Source organism: Myxocyprinus asiaticus, chromosome 13 (genome assembly GCF_019703515.2).
Source record: "Myxocyprinus asiaticus isolate MX2 ecotype Aquarium Trade chromosome 13, UBuf_Myxa_2, whole genome shotgun sequence".
In the NCBI taxonomy this organism is placed as follows: Eukaryota; Metazoa; Chordata; class Actinopteri; order Cypriniformes; family Catostomidae; genus Myxocyprinus; species Myxocyprinus asiaticus.
Window position 1 is genome coordinate 26,084,189 of NC_059356.1, and position 26,348 is coordinate 26,110,536.

Consider the following 26,348-nt stretch of genomic DNA (forward strand, 5'->3'; position numbering starts at 1 on the left):
CTGGCACTCAGTTGGGAGGTGCTTGCTTGTATTTTCTGTGGTTTTTTAGTTTTATTTGTTTTAATGTCATTTTATTAACCTTTATAATACCTGTCAACATCATGTACATACTGAATAGTGTGATCAGTTTCTCCATTGTTTGGTTTGCTTTAGCTCTTTTTTTCTTCCAGCGGGTGGCAGCAAAGTTCATTAGTAAAGCTAAGATTACACATGAAAGATTGCAGATTGCAATTTATTATTTATTTTATTTATTTTCAACAATATACACATTTCACACACACAGTGGCGAATTCGCAGGGCCAGCAAAGTCTTCACTGCTGGCCAAACATGCCAAATAAATAAATATTTTTTATCCTTTCATTCTCAATCACATTATTTTTAATCGCTTTCCACTCTTAATTAATCTACAAACAAATAGAGAAAAACTAAAAGTTTATCCAGTCAGAATTTCTTCCTTGATGCTTACAAGCAGTGTGACAACTGTTTCACAAATCGCATGCCGAAGCAGCAGGTGAGTTTGAGCTCCACCCCGTCAGGCCTTCAGAATTTCCACAGAATCCCTCAACAGTGCAAATTAATGGGCAACTAAAGTCAGATTCATCAGCCAATCAGATTGATTTATTTGTTCTTGGTGGGTGTGATCTTTAGGATATGTCCCGGTCGAGGCTTTCTAGCTGGCCTTGAGTGACGCAATCACGCTTTAAGTGATGTATGTAATTCAAGAGCAAAAGTGCGAGATCTTGCGGATGAGTCGGCTGTCATCACTGCTGGTATTGCTGTTGAGAAAGAGAGCCTTATGGATTTAAAAACACGAGATGTTCTGCATGATTGTGTGATTGCTTAATTTATTAATCATGAAAGGAGGACTGATTTTCACTTCAAGTAAATTGGTAAGTGCTTTTTGCATTGTTATAGCAACATCAGGAGTTTTCTAAGTGTAAATTAGGCTGCTTGAGCGTTCAGTGTCAAGTTTTGAAAAGTACAGCTGCGTTCCATTCAACTCAGAAAGTAGGATTTTACAACATCCTGCTAGGAAAAGTGCAATGGAATGCATCTTTAAGTCAGAATTACAACTTGTAGGCTCGTGCAGAAATTCTCAACTCTCATATATTTCGCCGAGATGCAGGTGCATGATGTCACACAAACATGTTGACACTCAGGGAGATATACAAAGTAAGTGATAAACATTCACTTTATTAAGTAATATCGATAAATTAGTTTGTTTCCACATTACATGATATTAAAGCTTGTTTAACGAACGCCTGCAGAAACAGGTATATAAAACATTATAATCTCTTTTGATAATCGTACACCTGAAGCACAAATGCTAGCGCTGCAGAACTGTTTATCAGTTGGGTTGCTAGGAGACATCTCTAATGAGAGTCAAACCCCTGCTAAGCTGACGGGAGCATTGCAGTTCCGAATATCGGGGAATGGAATGCATTTATGGTCGGAGATATCAAGTAGGAATATCCCACATCCAACTTGAATGGAACGCAGCATAACCGTGTACCCTGACGAAACCAAATTTATTGCAAGCAACATTTAAATCGCAAATATTATTAGAAAGCTCACTTATATTATTTTTTCCAGGTATTATGGACCTCCTTGGTAGATTCATATGAAAAATTATGATTTTTGAATGTCTGTTTGGGAGACGATCATTTCACAAAACAGACATGCTGCAGTTAAAATTAGGCTTGCTTGAGCATTAAGTGTCGTTTCAAGTTTTGGCTTACGTGCGTGGACGTGTTTTTAAAATGTCAATTGGTATTATTAGTTAGCTGCGACATAATATATGATGCCCAAAGGCAGAGGGTGTCTTATTCATTGTGAAACTGTGTTTTCTTAATGGCATGAATCACACTGAAGGCCTAGACTGTAAATGCATGGCCCGCCACTGCACACACACCTACACATTTGCTATTTGGATATTGATAATTGACTATTGATACTGAGTTACTAGTGCTTTATATTTTCTTTATAAAGCTTGTCACTTCCCTCTTTAAAATATTAATTTGATCTTTGTTTAAAACACTTTGAGGATAAAAAAAAAAATAATAATAATATTTTACATTTAACTTAAGTAAATGTTTTTTTCTGGACTTTTTCATTTTATCTCCCCACTTCCGGGTGAATCTGTGCGTCTAGATTAAGGTGTTAGTGACATTAAACACAGCAGCCTACTACAACAACTGACCTCACACACCTGAAAAATAATTGATAGGTGATTGATAGGACACAAACTGAAAAAGAAAAAATCCCACACACTATCTTAGCTTACAAGGAGCATTACAAAATGTATTTATGGCAACGTTTAGGTCGAAGGTCAAGTGACTCAACTTTGTCATAAATACATTTTGTAATACTCCTTGCAGGCTAAGATAGTGTGTGGGATTTTTTTCTTTTTTTATTGACTTTCCTTAAATAAATACAAAATGTAACAATTTAGAAATTGTATCTTACAGTTTAAATTCGAACTGTTCTTCCTGGCTATAAGAACGACTATAGATGAAGATTCTGTTTACAAACAAACGCTCCACCTCGTCCCTTCAGCAAACTTGGCTGTGACTTTGCTGAAGCCTATAGATGAAGTTACTGTTGACAAACAAACGCTGTTTGTGGGGTTGAAACACACCATATTCCACAGATTATTGGAGATTGGGGCTTCTTTAAATTTCCACAGATCATTGCATCAGGAAAAACACAGGATTTTACATAAATGATGATGATATTTCATGGGTCACTTTCATTGTTATCACGTCTGCTCTATTAGACACAATTGACCCGCAGCTGTTCGTTGATATACATTTTAAAATGCTATTGCTGTGACAGATATGAGGTCAAATATGATCTAAAAATGATCTTATCTGATCAAGACCACCATATAAGATATAGCAGGAGGAACAGATCCCGTCTCCACCACTGCAGCACATGACTACTGTTTGTGAAAGGATAAATTAATAAAAATAATGTCATACTGCAAAAATGGTCTTTGCATTTATTTTGAGTGCAGTAAATAATATTGCTCAATCGAAAACAGCTGTTAAGTTTTGACAGTTTTAGAATATTATTATTTATTGTATGTGGGTTAATAATTTAAGTAGTAAAGACACATATTGCCTTTCTAGTGGTAGTTTTTATTTTTATATATCACATTTCTTAGGCTTTAGAAGCGTGTTAAACGTGAGGATGTGTATTCATCAACCTGTTACATGTCTGACATAATCATTGAACTTTAAACTTGTTTTTCTGATATTTCAGAAAAGAACCCACATAATTTATTCACTGTAAACCATAGATAAACCATTTATGATAACTTTTATTAACATTAAAAGACATTATTGCATTCTATAAAGCTAAAAAGATTATTAAAACTGCGGCGCTGCCTATTTCCACCACTGAAATCTGCTGCTCGAAAGAACCCGGAAGCGCGGTTTCCTGTGGTTTGACGTCAGAGTAATTTCATCTATATCAAACATAACAGACTCTTCGCGTGAAGAACGCTTGTCAATAAAGGTCCAAACATACTTCACGCAAGTACTCGAACGCAGGTGCATCTTGCTACGCAAGCTCGATTCCACGCGTCGTTGCGTAGTGAAATGTGTCAGTGCTCAATTCATAACCCAACGCAAGTACACGCTGCATTCTCTGCATTGCTGCAAAGGGCGCTAGAGCGGATTTTCTTCTTTCAATCAACAACTGTCATGGCGGAGCAGCAATTTTAGGAGAGTCTTGCCGAACAAGTTATACAAACATATTTACGACCCCTCGTCCCCTCTCCATTCGAATAAAACAGCGATTGAAAATGCTTGGCAAGAAATTGCAGCTTCCCTAAATTCTGATAACGACACTGTAAAGAGAAAATGGAAACAACTATGGGACCGATTTGTCCAAGCCAGGAAGAAATGGAAAGGCGTCCGCAGCGGATATGCCGCAACTAACTATGCATATCCATAGCTTATATATAGCATATGTTAGGATGACTTTTTGACTTCAAAACCAGCTCAAGTCTGCCTTCACGTACTTGCGTGAAGTATGCTTCGGCCTTAAAGTTCTACACTAACCCCGCCCCTTGTGTGGTCACTAACTTTAACACATTTTACCATGTTTTTACATCCGTTCTGCAGAATGCCGTAGAAAATGTGAAAAAGTCTGCAGATTCTGTTTGAGCCTTATCAAAAGAGATTGGAATTATTTAAGATTGTAAATACATTAATGTGACATGGACTTAACAATTTCTCAAATTCTTTCTTATATTAAGGTAGGCCTAAGTAACAAAAAAATACATACATATAAGACCACAAAGGCTACGAAACGAAATAAATGTTGTAAGCCGAATGTCGTGGGAACACACAAGTGTTAAAGCCATCTGCAATCTCCTGTATTCAGTCCCTTTTTTGGCAGGAAGTGGAGAAACATTTCTGGGGCCGGTTGCACCAGTTATACGTGTTACAACTTAGCCTAGTTGTGGCGTAAATGGGCACTAAGTCACAATTTTCGCAATACTAAATATTTGAGCGGTGCACTATTAAACTTAGTAGAACGTAACCCTACGTATAAACTAAATATTTATGGAAGCCTCCGACCAGGAGTAACGGTTGGAATAAAAAAGCAGACTGATATTTTATGACATCAATGAGCTCATGTTTTGCATGACAGGCTTCAATCCTTTCTACATATATGATGATGTTGACATTTACACTCATTTATATTTATGAGAGAGAGAAATCTTACTTTTAAGCGGCTCTTCAGCATGAAACCGTTATAACGGTGCAGTTTTCAGGATTCATCGCCCATTGTCAAGTTTCAACATATTCAAAATATATATATATAGGATATTAAAATGAATAAATATCTATTTTTACAGCCTGCTGTATTAGTATTTATTTATCACACTTTAGATACAGTTCCTATTTATTGTTATTTACGCAGGGCATATATACTATTTATCAAGTCTACTTTTATTACTATCGTATTTTAATGGGGATATAATTTATTACAGCTGACAGTTATGTGAGCAAACAAGGTTTGAACATCAACTGTAACAAGATCAAACTGAAATTCACAGCTTTTTAACACAAATTTGAAGGCTGTTTATTGGATAAATACAGGTAAACGTCTTGCCTTAAGAACAGGTTGTGCAACCAAATTAAGCACTGACTTAGTTACAAGCTAACTAGTAGTTACTAAGCCCTTACGTCCCAACTTACATGAGACCTTACGCACAGCTGGTGCGACCCTACCCAGGTGTTGCAAGAGAACCTTTAAGCATCCAGCACTCATCCTGCCTCAAACTCAACAGACCAAATTTGAATGGTGAGACAATTTCTTTCATTTGACACTTTAAAAGCTGTAAAAAGCTTGAAAAGCTGCTCCACTCTTGCATCTCATCAGGCCTGCGTAGTCTTCTTAGTTACATAATAAAAATGCATAAATACTATTTGTTCAAAATAACAATATCAGTATTACCTTTATTAGATGAACTACTGTACATCAGTAGATAGATTTTTGATAGATTAGACCATTGATAGATTAGTACCATCTCAACTTCTTACAGAAGAACATAGGCCTATAGCCTATACTTCATGTAAATGGGTGCTTTTATAGGCTACATGCAAATACCACCAAATAAGTAAAGGGGAGAACTATTATTGTTATTTAGTTCATATTGTTTCACTGTCACTAACTGTCTTCCAATTGAAGCCATCAAATGTGGTTTACAGTACAATTAATGGTTTCAAGCCTAGGTGAAACTTATTCTGGTTAAAATGATTCTGTTAGGGTCAGGGTTAGTATAACGGTCATGCAAGCAGTGGAGACGCCCTACATTTATGCTTTCTGTTGGTGCCTATAAAATGTATTTATCTCCTATGGATCTGACATTTGAACCAGTCATGTATCATACAGTCCAATATAAAGCATTTCAGGTCTCTGCCGTTGTTATAAGCCATACTTCTGTGGGGTAAAAATCATGCAAACCTTGTTTACTTAAAGTCTTATAGTTTAATATTAAGAGTGTTGACTCAAGCATGTGAGAACAAGACAGTAAATGCACCCACACATAGATCAGGCGCTTGCAGACTGTCTCATTGTATCTGTACTATGAATCAATTTTCTTTGTGTTGAGCTTTTAAACTTCCATCAGTGTTTCGCCATGAACGAGATGATTTAAATGGCTTTTGCATTGCTGTTCCTCTAATAATTGAGAATGCAAAGACTTAAGATAGCAATATAAGGAATAACAAAGAATAACACGATGTGCCAATAATGGCTGATTATTGTACGTTACAATGATCTGTTCTCAAGAGCATTGCATGTATAGTGTAGCAGAAAAAACAAGTATATTCAGGACAAGCTATTCTACAGCTCATACAGTTATGATGGGAAACAAAATACTCTCTTTTCAGCTGTCCATATTAAAGAGACTCAGCTTTCAATAGATGTGGAAGAAAGTGTCTTGAGCTTAAAGTTGTCCTTGATTTTGTTTTCTTCAATACATTTCTTGGTGTAATCGCTTTCTTTTACCCTGATACAGTAGATCTCTGAAAAAGACGTAGCATTATGGCTGCATCCGAAATTACATACTGTTAGAGTATGTACTGTATTTGATGAAGAATGCAGTTCTTCTTGTTCTACAAAAAAAAAAAAAAAAATGTTTTGAGTAGTACAAAAACATTTTCGGACATACTTCTTCCAGGAATGTGGGCATTGCCCCATGACCCAAATATAGGACAGAACAACAACCACGTACAGTGTTCAGTGGATGTGCACTTCTAAATCAGCTGGATACACTAGAACATCAGGGTATTTCTCTCCTATTCTTTTATGAATACTGAGGATTCGGACACCCCACTCCATTGGCATACTATGTGCTGTAGTAGGGAAGTATGCATATTTAGATGCAACCCATTGTTTCTAAACACTGGAAAAACAATGCTCTTAATTTTCCTTCTCCTGCTTGGGAATATTCTACCAAAGCACATACAATGTTGTTTAATAAAGAAGGGAAATCATTTAATGTGTTTTAATTTTTTACCAGCCTGACTGGTAATGTGAATAAGGATTGAGTAACTATAATCACTTATTGGTATGTTAATAATAATAATTTCTTAACTTGAACAACTGAATATATCATTGTCATAACTGAATAACAATTCTGAAGCTGAAATGAAGATCACACGCACCTGCACGCGCATTCACACATACAAACACACACACACACGCACACATGTTGGTGCGGCTATCATTATGAGGACTCTCCATAGACATAAAGATTTTTATACTGTATGAACTATAGATTCTATCCCCTAACCCTAACCCTCACAAAAAACTTTCTGCATTATTTTCAATAAAACATTGTTTAGTATGTTTGTTTTTTTAAGCGATTTGAATTATGGGGACACTAGAAATGTCCTCATAAACCACATTTATAGCATAATACCCTTGTAATTACCAGTTTGTAACCTAAAAAAATGTCCTCGTAAACCACACACACACACACACACACACACACACACACACACACACAACTGTATATGTATCTGTGTCCTTGCCCTGTGGTGATGACTTTGATATGTGCTTTTATGGGATCAGTGGGAATAGGATTTTGCATGGTTATTATGACAGAGACCTCCCCATCTCTCTGATCCACACTCTGGTCCTCTTCTTCATAATCCCCACATGTTCTACTTGAGTCTTCATTTCCAGGCCCAGAGAAAAATGGGGAAACATGAAAAGAAATAAAAAAAACTCCTTGGAAATATAAGTTAAAGAAGAAAGCTTGGAAGGATCCAAAGCTCACAGTGAAGCTCCAACCTCTGGGATATGGAGGGTTTGGTCCTTTTTGTCCACATATGTTATCATTTGTATTTGTAAAAAAGATTGCATTGTTGATACACTATTTCATTCAATATTTGGAGCAGGCAGATATCATGATTATTACAGTCTCCTACTACAGTGAATCTGTTACAAAGGTATGACAAACTCTCTGTCTCCGCTGAAACTTTGCACTCTTCTTAACAATTCTGTCAATATTACTACAACCATTACAGTAATTATTTGCGTTGTTCATGTGTCATTAGCTCAGTAATTATGGACTGTGTCTAAATGGGTTACAAAGGTCTAGTTTTTTTTATTTTTTATCATATTATATAAGTAGATACTGCACTGCATATTGATTAGTCAATAATCTGCTATTCATCCAGATTTGTTAAAGACTTGAAAGGCTCCACTTAAGGCACAGAGTGTAAAGAGCCTTGGGATCAAATACAAATTTACTGTAAGGACTAATGCCAGTGATATTTATAAGGCCTTGTTTGGTTTCTACTGTTCTCAAATTAGGCTTGGCACCAGTGTCATAAATGTGAAATTTTTTACATTTCCTGTTCTGAAGAAGTGACCAATTGTGTGTGGTGGACCTGTATTACTTCAAACTCACCAAGTGAGCACAGAGATTTCAGACAGATAAGTAGCCTACCTGTCTCATCTTCTACTGAATGGAGAGGATTTCAGGCACACAGTACAGTTTCCTGCTGTGCTGGACATGTAATTTATAGAATGTTTTCACATTATTTGAAATGATAGCTAATGCATAAGCACCGATACATGACTGAAATCATAAGCAGTATGGTGTACATCTTTTAGCGTTCATTTATTTTAGTTTAAAATTAGAGAGACATGCCTACTACAAACCCTTAAATTTAAAGGGATAGTTCACGTAAAAATGAAAATTCTCTCAGTATTTACTCACCCTCACGATATCCCAGGTGTGTATGACTTTCTTTCTTCACCAGAACAAGAAATAAATAAATAAATATCTTAGCTCAGCGGGTCCTTAAAATGCAAGTGAATGTTGATTTCTCTTTTGAAGCTCCAAAAATCACAGACAGTCAGCACAAACGTCATCCATACGACTCTAGCGGTTAAATGAATGTCTTCTAATGGGATATGATCACTTTTGGTGCAAAAAAGGATCAATATTTAAGTACTTTTTAACTATAAACAATCGCAGTACACTTTTGTATGATTTTTAAAATTGTTTCTTATGATTTCGCCATTACAATTTCACCATCTTGTACTTACTGCAATTACTAAAATAGTAATTACTACAACTTGTCATGAGACCGGGTTGGCCGATACTGATATCTAGGGAGCAGGGTGTTTGATATAATGCAGATATACTGTATATAATATGATTTAATGGTTCCAAACAAGATATTTTACAAATTATTTACTTAAAATTCACTAAAAATTTTGAAAACAAAATTTGTGATTTATCCTTGGACTGTTACTGACACTAGGATGAATCACCACTTCACCATTAATCTTCCAAGGGCACAGTTATTGGCCTCAAAATGGCAAATTCAGGCTGATTAATTGGCCTGGCTGATACATCTGTCTATCACTAGCATAAACTGCATATAAGCTAGATAGATTGTTGAAGCATACTAAAGAGCTCAGTTCTACTGTCTTTATTTGGCTTATCACACCAGCATTGTATAACTCCAATATAGAAGTATCCAATATAACTAATATTTTAATTAAACTAACAGACACATTTTAAATGATAAGTGCAGAACATGGACTCATCCGTTGAATGACTGAGGCTGACAACGATTCCAAAACCACTGCCAACCACATTAGCAGGGTTGGGAGGGTTACTTTTGAAATGTATTCCACTACTAGAAAAAAAGAAATTCAGAGATCCAACATGAATTTTCTTGATAAAAAAATATGTTTGTTCTGTAACGATTAAGACAATGTATTGACATGCATTCTATTAGTATGCAGGGTACCTTTAAGACGCTGACCATCTCATTTGCATATGCATGTGCTGTGTGATTAGAGAGTTACTCAGTATGTGTGCAGGTGCAGGAGGATGATGACCAATCTGCTCTCCCTGAACTTTATTATACTTTTATGTTTTGTGACACTAATGGTTTGTTAATTTTCTCATGTATGAGAAGAGCGTGCAGCCTGTGTATCTGCTATTAAATGCGTGGAATACAGACTTTTGCTGTTTGGCTCCGTGATTTGTTGGACTAAAGCATTTATCGCCGAGTAAATGCGTTACAAGTCCTGGTAACTTGTGCATGTAAAATGGCTAGAAATAGCATTTTAGCTTAGCGTAAAGCTGACAATTTACACAAGGTTTATTTTCATTTCTTCTGCTCCTAAATTACTTCTCTCTCTGCTCGTATGAATGTAACACATCATAAGAAAGTATTTCACCGCTGTTCAAATGCACTTTGGATCGCGTCATTTATATGAATAAATGTTTTCCATCTGAAAGGACTAAATATTAAATTAAACAAATGACAATAAAATTCAAAGTAATCTCTTCAGTTATCAAAATACTTTTTGAATGTAACTGTATTCTAATTACCAATGATTTAAATTGAAACTGTAGTGGAATACAGTTACTTATATTTTGTATTTTAAATACATACTCCCGTTACATAAATTTCGTTACTACCTAACCCTGCACATTAGTATTACAAACAGCATTATTATACAGTCACTTCATATGAGCAGTTCCCCTCCATCTCAACTGTCTCCCTGCTTGCCCTGATTTAAATGGAGATGACACCATTGTCATATAAGTTACTGCACCTGTGCAAACCCAACAAGACTGAAAACAACCACACAACCTTTATGTTTTTGTTAGCATGTGTATTTATCTTCATGCAAAAGGTCTCTGTCAATGAACTACAAACACTCACTGACTGACACGCAAGCCTCAGGGTATGATGACAGTACATGTAAAGCCACACCATTTTGTCCAGTGTTTAATTGCAAAGTCTTTTTACGAAGTCTTAATGCAAACACGGCTGATCAGGTCACAAAACTGAATGGGTACAATGCAGAGATGTGCCTTTTATGTGAGGAAATCCACAAATTACTGTGTACAATGTAGAGCAAGCATACATTGACTACTATTGGAACATGTTTCAATTACTTCTTTTTTTGACCACTTTAGTAAAACTTCTAATTGATTAAAATGTTAACTATTGTTCTTTAAAAGTGATCTAGATTACTAATTACTAGGTTTAATTTACTGATACAAAATATAGGTGTTCGATCAATTGAAATATTCATCTTTGAACATCAAGATCTAGAAGAACTGACAGCCATACACAGCTGTCTCAGTTTCACAGGGTCATCTATCACAGACAGGGTTAAACTGTTTAAGCTGTTGCGAACCTGTAGAGAGCAGCATTTGATATAATCAGATTCTTCTCTATACCATCAACTCGTCCTTACCGTAAATGGGGTGGAGCGACTGTAGTAACGCTCTTGCATTTCCCTGTCTTGGGAGCCGAAACATATTTGCTGTACATTTTCCCCACATATACACAAACAAATCATGAACTAAACCGCTTCTAAGTGCATGTACTCTTAATGTCATTTTAAATAGTTCGCTGCGGGTTGAAAAGGGCATCAATATTTCCCCGCAACGTGCATTGAATTGCACTAAACTGGGATACGCGACGAAGACCGCTCGTTTAGGAGCCTTGTAGGATTTCAGTGGACCCGTTTCGATTTTTGGAAGCAGTTTGACGTTCTTCATAAGTGAGTGGGTGAGTAATTGTCCTCCGGTCAGCTGTCGTGTTGAGCTTCTCACTTCAGAGTTGTCCTCTAATGGTGCGCGCGAAAGCGCAGAGTCGTAAAACATCTGCGCCAATTGTCGGGACTGCGCTGATGTTTTATAGCTCTGCACTTTGCGCGCAACATGAAGTGAGGTGAAAAGTAAAAGGGCTATTTGCCAAGTTCGGCTCAGCATACACGCCAGAAGGCAAATCACATTAGTTCCCATTACTGTAGTGTGGATAAAGGGATATAGACGGTGTATACCCATTAATAATATACTTTCACTTGCCCCTGTGAGGAGTCAGTGTCATAGGAACATTTACTAGGTAATTTAGGTACATATTTTCTCACATAAGTTTTGGCAGTACATTCGTGGGTGGTAATAAATCAATCATTTCACCCTGTTGCATAGCCGAGTGTTTATCATTCAGCAGTGTAGTTTTATGAGGCTGTAACTTATAGGCCCTTTTGGATAACATTTTCAGTTTAACATGCAAAGACATAAATATACAGCAGGCACAAAAATAACAAACAAACAAACAAAATAAAAAAACCCTTAACATCCAACTTGATTTTGCGTCAGCCTTCGCTGTTTTTTTCAAACTGCTTTCATATATAAACGCGGCGTCTTTTATCTGTGCGCCGCGTCTCGCGCAGGAGCACCGCGTTTTTTAGACGTCGTGTCAAGGTAAAACTTAAACTGTCTCTACATATTAATTGGCAGGATATTTTTGCTTGGCTTCTGCGGATGTTACACAGAATACTAAATAAGAGGATACGAGCTCGTGGTCATGACGGGCTGAATAATTAAGTGCATGGGTATAATGAGGACACGCAGGCATCCTTTAAGAACCCAGACGGTGGGAACATATGCGATAAACAGTCCTCCGGTCGTACTCAGGTTTCAAAGGAGAACTATTTACAAGTAGTGCAGCACACTTGGATGTGACTTGACACGTTTCCTTACGTGTCCCGCATTTGGGAGCGAATTCGCTATTGCGGTTAAAAGAACGCGAGAGGAAGAAAGGGAGTCCAGTTGCATAACAGCGCAGCTGACGTCCAGAAGTGCATTCGTTATATACTGCTGACGTCAGAGCGGCCGTCGCGGGTGCGCGCGGGTCAAACGAGGGAAAGCCAGCCTGGCGCACTATACTGTGTGAACAGCATGCACTCTGCGAATGTACAGACGAGCCTGTGCTTTTCTGCCCTCGTTGCTGTGGTGTCCTTAAGCAGTCGTGAGACTAACCATTCAAAAATGGTGTCCTCGAAAGTGTTCTATTTGCAGTGCTCTATATACAGTCCTGTATTTGCATTGGATATCCGAGTGAACACTCACCAGATTTAGCTCAGCAGTCATGTCTGTACATGCATAAAGCATGTATGACATGGATTATAATAACAATAACAGCAGTAATAACAACAGATGTTGCAGCCTTAGGCAGTCATGATAAGTGTTACAACTGCCTGGGCAAAAACAATCAGAGCAATTCGCCTAATGTCCAGTGCAGTAGAGAACATCTCAGAGTTTAAGTGCAGCCTACTCGATTTCATAATGCAAGACTGGGTTCTTTGTGTATTTAAATGTTTTGTATTTAAATGGCATGGGATCAGGAATGAGCCATGTTGCTTATTTTTAAGTCTTTTATTATTATTATTATAGATTTGTCTGCACATGCTTTAAGCTCATGGGTCTCTTAGATTCTTAAGTTTCCATATTCATTCAGTGAAGTCTAACAAAATAGAACATACACTTAACAGCATCTGATGCAGGCTTTGATATGCTGTCTTTTATTAATGAAGACCTCTTCCTCTTAACAAATTTCACTTGTGAAATTTGTGCTCTACTTTCTTACAATTATAATTGTAGTAACAAATCTACAGTAATAAGAGTGACATTGCATTTCTGGGTGTGATGTGGTGTAAGGATAGAAGTTTGACAAGTATATTGTGTTGTGATTTTTTCTGAAGTGAGGGTTAAATGTTTTTTTGCAAAAAATAAAAAAAATAATAAAATAAAATGGAAGAAGTTGTGACTCAGGGTTAATGGTATTGATCCAATAGAGAAACAGAGCCTCCAAAATAAATTTTGCCTATGGCCTCTTAATGTCAAGAACCGGCCATGACCACAGTGGCCCTGACTGAAAGTAAATTGGGTCATACATGAGTCTACCAATCTTGTGTATTTGTGTCCAAAGAATTGCTTCAGTTAGTTACTTAAGATTAGTTTCAAGAACATTAATTAGTACCCTAGTGTAAGACCTGAATCCTGAACCCAAAATCAATCTTGAATCAGATGATTGAGACATTAACATTCCAGCTTTGCTTTACAATCTGTTTATAACCTATAAATAGATTGTAAAGTATATCCTGTTGTGATTTTTTCTGAAGTGGGGGTTAAATGTTTTTGCAAAAAATAAATAAATAAAATGCAAGAAGTTGTGTCTCAGGGTTAACGGTATTGATCCAGTAGAGAAACAGGCCGTCTTATCTATATTTATTTATAGATATTAATTTAACTTGCATCAAATCAGAACTGATTATATTATTTTTTAATGCAGAAGGCCTCAAAAGCCATGTGGCATTTGTGCTGCTTTGGAGATAAGTCTTTGATGGAAATAATTTGGCCATCATGTTCAAAGAGGGCACCAATCTATGTGATAAACACATTTTTCTCCCAGTTCCTCTATATTGTATGTCATCTATAAGATCCAGCACTGGAAATATATGTCTTAGTAGTAGACGCATCTTGTATGAGTTCTGTATTGAAGAAATGTGCCCAGTTGCCATCGATCACCACTCAGCAATTTTTGAAGACCAAACAACAAGACCTTTGTGTTACTGTTGATTAGACTCTGCAATAGAACTCACTGACAGATGGCTATGGTCTCATGGCCACTGTAATGATGAACGCAGTCATCAATGAGCCATCCACTTTGTGGCCACTGAGTGCTCTCATCCTTAACTGCAAAGGACTGACCTTGAGTCACTCATCCCACCACTTTTAAGATTTAATGAACTGCCATCGTCAGATGTTATCTCAGCAAATATTTATGATAATATGAGTACAGGCATTGTGACTACAAAAGAGGATCTGCTATACTATAGATGTAATTTGATATATGCAGCATAAACTGTAAGATTACATGAATCATATAGAAACTAGCATGAAAGCTTTAACTGAAGATGTTAAGGTTGTAAAGCAAAGCTGGAATGTTAATGTCTCAAACATCAGATTCAAGATTGATTTTGGGTTCAGGATTCAGGTCTTACACTAGGGTACTAATTAATGTTCTTGAAACTAATCTTAAGTAACTAACTGAAGCAATTCTTTGTACACAAATACAAATGGTAGACTCATGTTTGACCCAATTTACTTTCAGTCAGGGCCACTGTGGTCATGGCCGGAGTTTGTAATGCCAACAAAACTACATTTGGTAAGAAACCTAATTAAGTTTGGACATTGAAACCTGTTTGAGTCAAAAGATTAGAGTCTCTAGTTTCCTTCGATGTGCCGTTTTTTAAATTTTAGCGATTTATCATGAAATGCCACGCTGCTAAACACAATGTACACTAGGGTTGCTCCAATACCACAATTTTGGCTTCGTTACGATACCAGCCCTGGGACCTCGGTATCGATACTAACTTGATACTTGGAAAAAAAAAAAAAAACTGAAATTATACAAAATATTACTTGTCTAAAAGAACTGCATAAAGTCTTATAGATACAAATTATGTCTTTTCTGTTTTAATTTTTCTGGATTCCATGTTAAAGGTTTTAATTAAATGTTATGATCAAATTGTGTTTAATCAAATACATGTACAGCTTTAATCAAATAAAAATATATTAATTTTCAACTATATATATATATATATATATATATATATATATATATATATATATATATATATATATATAGTTGACTTCAGTACACTTGCTTATGTGTTATTGCTTACAGATAATAATACTAATATTTTAACCATTTCGTGTTACAATGAATATTATTGAGACTGCTTTGAATATTACACTTTTATACAGTAATAATATTTTTCTGTTGTAATATCTTCAATTTCATGCAATCAGTTGAGCTCTCATTTCAGTGGGACTTTTATTTTGAAAGATCTTTAAAGTTCTTCCTGTTTCTGAAGGGTTCGTTATATCAAGCTTCCTGTGACTCACGAGCTGAAATCTCCGAGCTGCAATGGAGAAAGAGTTCATTTGAGAGTTCACAGCCGTTTATACACTAAACACACTGCTCTGGGGCTCTGCAGATGGATACTATTGGACACACTGCATGAAAATCAAGCATTATTAGTGTGTGTTGCATTTGTGTGTGTGTTCGTATGCGTGCCTGTGTGTGTGGGTTCCTGTGCGTACCTGTGTATGTGTGAAGGAGATGACTCATACTCATACTGTGGCACGAAGCGCATGTGACTGTATATTATTTCATTAAATGACATCCTTCTGCTGTTTAATGATCACACTTGGCCATATAGAGGCTTTTTTATTATTATTTTCAAATGGTATTTGATTTTATCACAAACCTCACATTACATTACATTTTGCTAATGACAGCATACTTTAATATGGTACAGAAATTAACAACAAGATGATATCGTACCATTTAAATTTTTTTTTGCATCACAATATTTTGTTAGTATACTGCACAACCCTAATGTACATATATGTGGACATAAATTTTTAGGAAAACATTTTGCTGTAAAAGATACAGTATACATACAGTACTGTGCAAAAGTTTAAGGCACTTGTGAAAAATGTTGCATAAAGAGGATGTCTTAAAAAATAATGAAATATATAGTTTTCATTTAAAAAAGCTAAATCAATATTCAGTGTGACAACCTTTGCCTTTAAAACAGCACCAATTCTCCTAGGTATACTTGGACACAGTTTTTCTTGGTTGTTGGCAGATAGGATGTTCCAAGCTTCTTGGAGAATTCACCACAGTTCTTCTATCTATTTAGGCTGTCTCAATTGCTTCTGTCTCTTCATGTAATCTCAGACTGACACGATGTTCAGTGGGGGGCTCTGTTTCCTATTGACACACTAAAGCTGAAGATATAAATAACCATCTTAAGACAAATGGTTTTGTGAAACAGCTAATGTGCCTAAGACTTTTGCACAGTACTGTGTGTATATATATATATATATATATATATATATATATATATATATATATATATATAATCACAAAAAATAGTTTGAGATCAAACATTATTCAGTGGACCCCCTGCAGTATGACCGTTGAACCCCTGTTGAAGACCCCTGTATTAGAAAACAAAGCATAAATGGTACTATGCTCTCAAAGATTCAAATTGTGTTAAATTGTGCCAGACCCTGTATATTAAATGAACAAATGTCCCTGTGTACCTTGACAATATGAAGTGTCAATGTCCTGACTGTACAAAGAGGCAGCTTTTGTAAAGAGTGGCACATATGCACTGGAAAATGGCTCTCTACGGGACGCATAAGTCCTGAAGAGAGCCATTTCACATTACAGTCACTGGACTGTAACCAGAAGATTGAAGTAGATCACATTTCATTTGCCTCCCTCTGCCCCCTCACTAACCTATGATTGTTGATTGATCCTATGCGTGTGCGTGAGTGTATGTGAAAGAGGAAGAGAGAAAAGTGTCATTTATATTCCTACTTGGTGATTTATGTGTTTGTCAGTTTGTCATTCTTACTGTTTTTCCTCAGAACTGTGTGTTTGTCTTTCTGCTATAGTGTGTCATGTGTCCACTACGCTGGGAACATAAATATGTGGTGTGACACTTATGATATTGCCACACCCTGAACGCCATAGAGACAAAGTATAGGCTTATATTAATTTACGGAGACACATAACTCATGGAATACTGATTTGTGTACACAATGAGTAACACACCTCCTGTAGCTTAAATCACCTCAGAAAACAATAGCTTCTAGCAGTCCATGTGATGTGACTGTGTCTTGGATTATTTGGCATTCAACCATCCATATGTATACTGATCTTTGTAATGCAACTTGTTATAGACTGAAGTTAAAGGAACAGTTCACTCGAAAATTCAAAAAATGACAATATTGTCGGAAAATCTTCTGCTCTGTTGCAGCTCTAAAAATCTCATTCTCCATTTTGCATTTGTGAACTGGGGCATCATGTTTGCTTAATAAGTAGGTGAGAACTAATTGTGTGTCGCGATAATGACGTCAAACCTGGCATGATGCGTTGAGGCACCATTTTTTTAATCTGAACATAATTACGAATAAGATTTTAGAGTAAGGAAGAGGAAGATTATCGGTGAATAATGAATTTTGGCCAATTGCTTACACAAAGTTATTGTATAACTTCAGAAGACATGGAAAATAGCACATGAGTCATATTGATTACTTTTACTGTACTTTTATGGTATTTTTTTTTTGGTGATTTTTGGACATTGACACAATGGTGGTCACAATGAACTGCCTTGTGTATAAGAGCTGCATAAAAATTTCAAAAATGTTTCCAAAAATTCAAAATGATTCATTTTGTGTGAACTATTCCTTTAATGGACTGTTGCATTAGAGGGAATTGAGGGTCTAAAAATGCTATGCTAAAGGTACACTACAGAGGATATCTCATTTACTTTTTTCATTAGAAATGCAAAAAAAAAAAAAAAGTAAAATATATGTAAAATATTGAGTTTACATTCAGAGCTGTCGGGTTCGATTTGGTGGAAATTTCAGGCTTTTAGCCTTTTGTGTTTGAGTCATGTCCTTAATCAAGGAAAAGATGGTCAGGCGGCAGATATGCGATTTACTTGCTCACGTTACATATTTTTCGGATACATTTCTTTTATGATTTTCTTCTTACTGTCAGTGACTCCTGGTGTAGTTAGTCAGATCTGCTCTGATATGGTGATCACAGGCAACCGGGTATACCTCAAACCATCACATTTATTCACCCTAAAGTAGCATACTAGTATGCCATTCCAAACTCAGCTGTGTTCCAAGTAAATTGCAATTTTATGTTTCAACCACTGATGTTGATAGAGCCCAGAATTATGCAGTGTACCTTTAAGAACAATGTTTTTTTGTGTGTCCCTCTTCCTCTTTTTGTTCCGCCCATTAACTGTTCACATTTATCATATATTAAGCAAGAGAGAACTGTCAAAATCAAAAGAGGTCACAGACAGTCTAAAAAAAACCACTTGGACCCATGGCCATGTTCAAGTGGATATTCTTCATGCATATCGCAACCTACGGGGCAGGGAGGAGAATTTATAGTAAAAAAGGACCCACACCTATCATATCGCTTCTGAAAATTTTGGTTTGTAAATCTTGCATTGTATGGAGCTACAGAGCAGAAATATTCTTCTAAAAATCTTAATTTGTGTTCTTCAGAAAAAAGAAAGTTATACACATCTTGGATGTTGTGAGAGTGAGTAAATGATGAGAGAATTTTCATTTTTGGGTGCACTACTCCTTTAAGATGGAACTCAGTGTGACCTCATTGTGTATTCATGTTAGTTTGTGTACCATCAAGGTATCTACAGGAGACTGCTCCCTATAGATCCATTCCATTGTGTTTTATCTGGATTGACCCTTAGCCTGGTCTGCTGTACTGTGTGTGTCATGTATCTTGTTCCCAGGAAGAAGAAAGCTGTGTACGGTACGAAGTTGTAATCATGACAGATTTTGACTAATCAATAGATATGAGTAGTTTTGTTTCTCACAGTATGTGAAGATGCTTTTGATGAGATTTTAATCAGAGATGAGTGTTAGACAGGAAACAGGTTTTTCAGACAGATTTTCTATCAAACCCTAAAAACAGCTAGACGCAGTGCAACAAATGAAACAGAACACAGGTGTCTCGAGGTGCATTTTAAAATATTGAAGCTCTTTTTAACTTGACACGGATTTAAAATCCATCGGTCCTGTGTGAGACTCTAAAGAAACAGCAAGATGCACTGCAGCAGTCAAAGATGTCCATCTAATGCATGATTACATCAGAAAACAAATGAAACACAGACATGCGCAAAAACATGTTTGGTGTGAAAAGCCCCTGTTGTTGGAGCCAGGATTTGAACTGGGGTCCTTGATGTAAGACTCTTAATTTCCACCACTGAGCCACAGAAGGGAGTTGAACTTGATAGTCAGACGAGCTCTTATAAGAACTCAGAAGAGTTTATTAACAAAAATAGCAAAAGAGTACAAAAGCAATTTCTTACTGACAATCACAAAAAGCAGAAAAATCTTTAGTCCAGAAAAGGATCTGAAAGGAGGAAAAATAATCTCCAAAAAACTCAGGAAAAAGATAAAAACAGCAAAAAATAAACACGGGGAAAGAACAAACCAAAAGGCTTACTAAGTTTAGTACTTGGAACTAGAGCAAACTTACAGCAGTAACTGGCTAGGAACATCAATAACCAAGCAAAGAAACAAAAGGAAGTGAACAACTTAAATACACAGTCCAGAACGAGGCACAGGTGAAAACAATAACACATGATAAAATGGCGGGAAACTGAAAAGAAATACAATGAGGGCCTCTAGTGGCCAAAATAAAACATTAAAGCAGAAAACTCTGACAGGACCCCTCCCTCTAGGAATGGCTCCTGACGTTCCCTCCTGGACGACTGGACTTGCGAGCATGAAATTCTTGAATTAGTTTGGGGTCCAAGATGTCCTTGGCAGGGACCCAGGAGCACTCCTCAGGGCCATATCCTTCCCAGTCCACAAGATACTGCCGGGACCCACGTACTCGACGGGCATCCAGTATTCTGTAGACTGTGTAGGCTGGCTGGCCACCAATGATACGAGGAGGGGGAGGTTTACCTGTCGCAAGAAAAGGAGAAGACAAAACAGGTTTTAACAGTGAGACATGAAAAGTGGGATTTATCTTCAAAGACCTAGGCAAATATAAACGGTAAGTAACTGGGTTTACTTTCCTGGCAATCCTGAAGGGGCCAATGAACCTCTGGGAAAGTTTACGGGATTCCACCCGCAAGGGAATGTTCTTGGTGGAGAGCCAGACTCTTTGGCCGGGGCGCAGAGTGGGGGCAGGTCTGCGTCTACGATTGGCCTGGTGCGGATACTGCTGAGAGACCTTCAAGAACTTGAGTCGGGCTTTTTTCCATGTCTGGCGGCAACGTTTAATGAACTGTTGAGCAGAGGGAACTGCAACCTCCACTTCTTGCTCAGGGAATAGAGGGGTGTATCCCAACTGGCACTCGAAAGGGGACATGCCTGTAGCTGAGGAGCGAAGGGTATTGTGAGCGTATTCTGCCCACATGACGAAGGAAGACCAAGAGGACGGGTTGTTAGCTGCCATACACCTCAGTGTAGTCTCAAGATCCTGGTTAAGCCTCTCCGTTTGCCCATTGGACTCCGGGTGGAACTTAGAAGATAGACTCACTGTAGCCCCCAGAGATTGACAAAATGCCCGCCAGAATCGGGAGGAAAATTGGGGTCCTCGATCAGAGATGATGTCTTGTGGGATGCCAAAGACTCGGAAGACGTGGTTTATAACCAATTCAGCAGTTTCTTTAGCGGTGGGTAGTTTGGGCAGAGGAATGAATCGGGCGGCCTTGGAGAATCTGTCAACTATGACCATGATAGTGGTGTTGCCTCGTGATAGCAGAAGTCCAGTGATAAAATCCATAGAAAGATGAGACCAAGGTCTATGAGGTATGGAGAGAGGATGCAATAGCCCCTGTGGAGAGCGGTGAGGGACCTTATTTTGGTTGCACGTGGGACATGCATTTACAAATGTTGTCACATCCTCCTTGATAATTGGCCACCAAAATCGTCTTTGGAGGAACTCAAGAGTGCGAGAGGTACCAGGATGACAAGTGAGATGAGAGGAGTGTCCCCACTGGATGATCTGGGAGCGGACAGCTTTAGGGACAAACAGGCAGTGGGTTGGCCCCCCTCCTGGGTCAGGTTTTTGGGCTTGGGCTTGTTTTACAGTATTTTCTAGATCCCACCTGATAGGAGCTATTATCTTGGAACTGGGAATAATTGATGCAATAGAATCTTCCTGAGGAGTGTTTACATATACTCCGGACAAAGCATCAGGTTTTAGTGTTTTTAGAGCCGGGGCGGTAGGATAAGATGAACTGGAAACGGTTGAAGAATAAGGACCAATGTGCCTGGCGGGGGTTGAGTCGCTATGCCTGCGGAATGTATTCCAGATTTTTGTGGTCTGTGAATACTTGGAATGGGTGTTTGGCCCCCTCAAGCCAATGCCTCCACTCTTCAAGCGCTAGCTTAACTGCCAGTAACTCTCGATCACCAACATGATAGTTTGTCTCAGTCGGTGTAAGGCGGTGGGAAAGGAATGCACATGGATGCAACTTGTTGTCCTCCCCTCTTTGGGACAGCACAGCTCCAACCCCTACATCCGAAGCATCGACCTCCACGATGAAGGGTTTATCTGGGTTAGGGAGAATGAGAATAGGTGCAGAGGTAAAATGGCTTTTGAGTTTGCTGAAGGCCAACTCTGCTTCATGTCCCCAATTAAAGCTGGTTGTGTTCCCCTTGGTGAGGGCAGATAAAAGGAGCCGCCACAGTACTGAAGTTCCGGATGAACTTGCGATAAAAATTGGCGAAACCAAGGAAACGCTGTACTTCCTTTACCGACGAGGGGGAGGGCCAATCCACAACTGCTTGAACCTTTTGAGGGTCCATTTGTATCTGGCCAGGCTTGATAATGAACCCCAGGAACTGAACTTTGGTTACATGGAACTCGCATTTCTCAGGTTTAACATAAAGATGGTTATCAAGAAGACATCTGAGGACCTTACTGACGTGTTTTACATGTTCTTGGAGGGAACTCGAGAAGATGAGGATATCGTCCAAGTAGACAAACACAAATTGGTTGAGCATGTCTCTAAGAACATCATTAATGAGAGCTTGAAATACTGCAGGAGCATTGGTGAGACCGAAGGGCATAACCAAATATTCATAGTGCCCAGTGGGCGTGTTGAAGGCGGTCTTCCATTCATCTCCTTGCCTGATGCACACGAGATGGTAGGCATTGCGCAAGTCAAGCTTAGTGAAGATGGAGGCTTCTTGCAGAAGTTCGAAAGCAGTGGTCATTAATGGCAAGGAATAGCGGTTTCGAACAGTGATCTTATTAAGGCCCCTGTAATTAATACATGGCCGGAGTCTGCCATCCTTCTTCCCAACGAAGAAGAATCAAGCTCCAGCAGGGGAAGTGGATGGTTAGATGATACCTGCCGCAAGGGATTCGTTAATGTATTTGTCCATAACAGTTCGTTCAGGGGGAGACAAAGCGAATATACAACCTCTGGGGGGGCAGGTTCCTGGGAGCAGCTCAATGGCGCAATCATAGGGGCGATGAGGTGGTAAGGAGGCGGCCTTCCTTTTGCTGAATACTGCCTTGAGGTGGTGAGACTGAGCAGGGACTTGAGACAGATCTAGGGTTTCTTGGGACTCGAGAACAAGATCAGGGGAATTCTGGGCCAAGCATGTAGTCTGACAGGTGGGACCCCAACTGAGAACAGTGCCAGTGGACCAGTCAAAGTGTGGGCTATGCTGGAGGAGCCAGGGGTGACCGAGGATAATAGGAAACTCTGGAGTCTGTATAAGGTGAAAGCACATTCTCTCCTGGTGCTGGTAAGTGACGAGACCAAGGAGAGAGGTGAGGTGGGTTATTTTCCCTGGAGCTAACGGTCTTCCATCCAAGGCTGTCGCAGTTAGGGGGGCAGGAAGGGAATTAATAGGAATCTGGAGACTCTTGGCAAGGGAAATATCCATGAAATTCCCGGCAGCACCAGAATCAATCAATGCCCGGAGTTGGTGTTTTTGATCTCCCCAAGTGAGTGTGATGGGAAGGAACAATCCAGAGTTGGAAGGTGAAGCTGTGCGTGTAACTCCCGTTACAGTCCTTCCTTGCCTGTACAGGACTGGGCGTTTTCCGAAAGCTCGGGGCAGGCAGAGCGAAAATGACCATACACTCCACAATATAGACAACCGCGCTCTCTCATGCGACGGTCTCATTCTGATGGGGAAAGCCTAGTCCTTCCCAATTGCATGGGTTCCGAGGACTCGTGGGGCACTGGTAGCATTGGAGCAAGTGCTGGACTGGCAGACAATGTGGAAACAGATGGCCGGTTCAGGGTTCTCTTCCTCAGGCGATTATCCAGCCGGATTGCTTGATCCATGAGGGTCTCGAGATCACGAGCAGGTTCTCTGGTAGCCATATCATCCTTGATTGCCTCAGACAGACCATTCAGGAAGCACACCATGAGGGCCTCGTCGTTCCAGCCGCTCCCTGCTGCAATTGTCTGAAACTGTATGGCATATTCAGCCGCGCTGCCATTACCTTATTGGAGGATGAGAAGTCTCTTAGAGGCTTGCCGGCCACTGAGGGGGTGGTCAAAGACTCACTTGAACTCCTTTTCAAACACAGAATAACTGGAACAGAAGGGTGCCTGTGCCTTCCAGACTGCTGTTGCCCAAGAAAGAGCCTTGCCAGAAAGGAGGGTAATAACATATGCGATCTTGGCCCGATCTGAGGGGAAGGAAGATGGTTGTAATTCAAATGTGAGAGAGCATTGAGTCAGGAACCCATCACATGCACTGGGATCACCTGAGAAATGTTGTGGTGGAGATAGGCGAGGTTCAATCAGGGGAGAGAGTACTCAAGAATCCAGAAGGGATACCAAGGCAGCAGGAGAAGCAGTAGCTGAAGTAGAGAGCAGCCAGTCCAGGATCTGACAAACAGAAATCATGAGATCCAACAGCACTTGTGAGTGTTTAGCCATCACAGTCTCCTGCTGGACTAGTGCTGACTCATGGCATTGGATTGCGGACTGCTGCTGAGCAGTTGTGGCCAGGAGTTCTTGAGCATTAGGAATCTCTGGGTTCATAGTGTGGCTTGGTTATTCTGTCAGAGCCAGGATTTGAACTTGGGTCTCTGGCACAAAAGTCTTAATTTCCACCACTGAGCCACAGAAGGGAGTTGAACTCGATAGTCAGACGAGCTCTTATAAGAACTCAGAAGAGTTTATTAACAAAAATGGCAAAAGAGTACAAAAAGCAATTTCTTACTGACAATCACAAAAAACAGAAAAATCTTTAGTCCAGAAAAGGATCTGAAAGGAGGAAAAATAATCTCCAAAAAACTCAGGAAAAAGATATAAAAAAACAGCAAAAAATAAACACGGGGAAAGAAAAAACCAAAAGGCTTACAAAGGTTAGTACTTGGAACTAGAGCAAACTTACGGCAGTAACTGGCTAGAAACATCAATAACCAAGCAAAGAAACAAAGGAAGTGAACAACTTAAATACACAGTCCAGAACGAGGTACAGGTGAAAACAATAACACATGATAAAATGGCGGGAAACTGAAAAGAATTACAATGAGGGCCTCTAGTGGCCAAAATAAAACATTAAAGCAGAAAACTCTTGACACCTGCGTTCTCTCAAAAGAGTATATCTATGTTGCCATGTCAAGTGCTTTAGTTTACTTGTGCTTCGGATCTGCATTTGTCTTCTTATCTGCATTTGTCATAAACTTCTTTCTTTCAATGTGTATGCCCTAGTCTCTATTTCTTGTCCAAGACTGACAGCCCTGTGCTAAGCCCCAGCTAATTTTTCTTACCCCATTGGCAAATACTTATAATTACAAATAGTTCCTCCATGCCACATGACGTACAGGTGCATCGCAATAAATTAGAATGTCGTGGAAAAGTTCGTTTATTTCAGTTATTCAACTCAAATTGTGAAACTCGTGTATTAAATAAATTCAGTGCACACAGACTGAAGTAGTTTAAGTCTTTGGCTCTTTTAATTGTGATGATTTTGGCTCACATTTAACAAAAACCCACCAATTCACTATCTCAAAAAATTAGAATACATCATAAGACCAATAAAAAAAATATTTTTAGTGAATTGTTGGCCTTCTGGAAAGTATGTTCATTTACTGTATATGTACTCAATACTTGGTAGGGGCTCCTTTTGCTTTAATTACTGCCTCAATTCGGCGTGGCATGGAGGTGATCAGTTTGTGGCACTGCTGAGGTGGTATGGAAACCCAGGTTTCTTTGACAGTGGCCTTCAGCTCATCTGCATTTTTTGGTCTCTTGTTTCTCATTTTCCTCTTGACAATACCCCATAGATTCTCTATGGGGTTCAGGTCTGGTGAGTTTGCTGGCCAGTCAAGCACACCAACACCATGGTCATTTAACCAACTTTTGGTGCTTTTGGCAGTGTGGGCAGGTGCCAAATCCTGCTGGAAAATGAAATCAGCATCTTTAAAAAGCTGGTCAGCAGAAGGAAGCATGAAGTGCTCCAAAATTTCTTGGTAAACGGGTGCAGTGACTTTGGTTTTCAAAAAACACAATGGACAAACACCAGCAGATGACATTGCACCCCAAATCATCACAGACTGTGGAAACTTAACACTGGACTTCAAGCAAATTGGGCTATGAGCTTCTCCACCCTTCCTCCAGACTCTAGGACCTTGGTTTCCAAATGAAATACAAAACTTGCTCTCATCTGAAAAGAGGACTTTGGAACACTGGGCAACAGTCCAGTTCTTCTTCTCCTTAGCCCAGGTAAGACACCTCTGACGTTGTCTGTGGTTCAGGAGTGGCTTAACAAGAGGAATGCGACAACTGTAGCCAAATTCCTTGACATGTCTGTGTGTGGTGGCTCTTGATGCCTTGACCCCAGCCTCAGTCCATTCCTTGTGAAGTTCACCCAAATTCTTGAATCGATTTTGCTTGACAATCATAAGGCTGCGGTTCTCTCG

General features: G+C 38.9%; 1 protein-coding gene across 4 annotated transcripts in view; it reads left to right on the forward strand.

Moving 5' to 3' along the window:
- The first annotated feature begins 10,681 nt into the window (after nt 1-10,681).
- The window catches only part of LOC127450930 (thyroid hormone receptor alpha-A), a 55,321-nt gene continuing 39,654 nt past the window's right edge, over nt 10,682-26,348 (forward strand). For all 4 annotated transcript variants that reach the window (XM_051715428.1, XM_051715424.1, XM_051715429.1 and 1 more), the window contains exon 1: nt 10,682-11,582. The gene's annotated coding sequence lies outside the window, so the exon portion shown is untranslated. The remainder of the gene's footprint in view (nt 11,583-26,348) is intronic.